The sequence below is a fragment of the Mus musculus genome, chromosome 4 (assembly GCF_000001635.26).
Source record: "Mus musculus strain C57BL/6J chromosome 4, GRCm38.p6 C57BL/6J".
Classification (NCBI taxonomy): Eukaryota; Metazoa; Chordata; class Mammalia; order Rodentia; family Muridae; genus Mus; species Mus musculus.
In genome coordinates this window covers 3972617-3974885 of record NC_000070.6, presented here as the reverse complement: position 1 = coordinate 3974885, position 2269 = coordinate 3972617, and the positions used below count along the sequence as shown (strand labels likewise).

Genomic DNA, 2269 nt, shown 5'->3' with positions numbered 1-2269 from the left:
AAGGACACAAGGCAAAGTCCAGAGTGTTCACTTTATTGAGGGAACATGGCTACCACCACTGGTGGTCTAGTGCAAGGCTGGTGCCTCTCAAAAGAGGATGTTCACAGAAGCACAATGCAAGCTAGAAAAGCATAGAGAATCACCAATCTACCTGGTGGGTTCATGAGTCTAGCAAGAAAGAAGATGCCATCACATCCTATGGGCACAGCAAGACCAGTGCCCTGAGAGTTAGAGGAGATACTTTCTCAAGATCCCTCCACTGTACTAAGAAGAATGTATTCAGAGAACTGGCTTTCTGAAATCCTTGTCAAGATGACATTGACATGGTGTATCATCAATCAAATGATCGTTTGAAGTTGATTTGTTGGGGGACTTTTCTTTTTTAACTATCATAATTTTGTTTTGAGACAGCATCTCACTGCAAACTTGTGGCTTGCCTAGAACCCATCACATAGACCAGGCTGCCTTTGCCTCTCAATTGCTGATTAAAGGTGCATGCCACTATGCCTGACCCATTATTGTTATGCTTTAAATTGAAATATCATAATCATATTGTATTAATGAAGTACAGTGTGATGTCCTGGTACAGGTATATAGTATAGAATGATTAAGTTCATCTCACTTAGCATTTTGTATTATTTTGGAATTTACTCTTAGTTGTTTTGAAATGTACATTATTATTCAGCATAGTGCCATACAATAAATACTCAAATGTATTTCTTCTAGCTGATACTTTGTGAAATCTTTTGTTTTCCCAGACTCAAGTCATGCTTTCAGCCAATTCTTGTTTTGCTTTTCTTTTGTTTGTATAGATTCTGTATGCAATGAGATCATGTTGTGAATCTGCTTTAATGATAAGAAGACTCAAAGCAACTCAAGCTCACCCAAACTCATACATCTAATAAATTCTTGAAATTCCAAGGCTGGTCTCTTTCATCTTAAACTCCCCTTTATCTCCACGTGCACAGGCTGACTTGTAAAGGGAAGAAAGCAGAAAATCTAGACAAGGAAAAATACCCTTGGGTAACCAGCCCCAAGGGAAGAGCCCGTGTCAGGGTGAGCACGTGGAGTTGAAGGAGTCCTCACCAAATGGGCACTGCAGCCTCCCTAAGGCAGATTTTCGAGGAGTGTGCACAGCAATGCTAATTCATCACAGTGTCCATGGAAAAGAATGCTGCTGGTTCAGGTGGCTTTGCGAGACGCTACCTCTCATCTTCTCTTAGGCACCACTCTGCTTTTGTATGTGAAAAGCCCAGAGCCAAGAAAATTCTCTTTAAATTGCTTTATCCACTCTTCAACGAGGCGGCCGAGCGGCAGACGCCAACATGCAGATCTTCGTGAAGACCCTGACGGGCAAGACCATCACTCTTGAGGTCGAGCCCAGTGACACCATCGAGAATGTCAAGGCCAAGATCCAAGACAAGGAAGGCATCCCACCTGACCAGCAGAGGCTGATATTCGCGGGCAAACAGCTGGAGGATGGCCGCACCCTGTCCGACTACAACATCCAGAAAGAGTCCACCTTGCACCTGGTGCTGCGTCTGCGCGGTGGCATCATTGAGCCATCCCTTCGTCAGCTTGCCCAGAAGTACAACTGTGACAAGATGATCTGCCGCAAGTGCTACGCACGCCTGCACCCTCGTGCAGTCAACTGCCGCAAGAAGAAGTGCGGCCATACCAACAACCTGCGCCCCAAGAAGAAGGTCAAATAAAGCTGTGGTCATACCTGGCATGTGACCCCGGGACCAAATAAAGTCCCCTTCCATCCAAAAAAAAAAAAAAAAAAAAAAAATTGCTTTATCCAAGGCTACATCTTGGATTTTCTTATGATATATTTAATAGCCTGGTGAATGGCAGTTAGAAACGCTGGCTGGGAAGACTCACTGGAAGACTGTGAGGAGGGAGTTGTGGTTCAACCTGCATCATTCACACTGGATTCTTGTATGTGACATTTGGGGATAAGAGTGAGAGAATTTGGGGGAAAGCCAAAACCTACCACAGGGCTATTTGGGAGGATAGAAACAAAGAAGTGGGAACAATTTAAAAAAAAAGTTAGGAAGTAAACCAACTAAGATGTGGTAAGGGATGAGATCTGGGAAGGAAATAAATGTTGACCCACAAAATTCTAGTTTGAATGGCTTCTGGATAAATATTCTACTACATGCTACATGAAGAAATGTTAGGTTAGCTTTTAAAATCCAGAGCTTTCGAAATTCACTTACACAGCACACACACACACACACACACACACACACACACACACACACAC

The 2269-nt window shown here is 43.4% G+C and overlaps 1 pseudogene; it reads left to right on the top strand.

The window, feature by feature from the left end:
* Window positions 1291–1769, top strand: Gm11808 (predicted gene 11808; annotated as a pseudogene).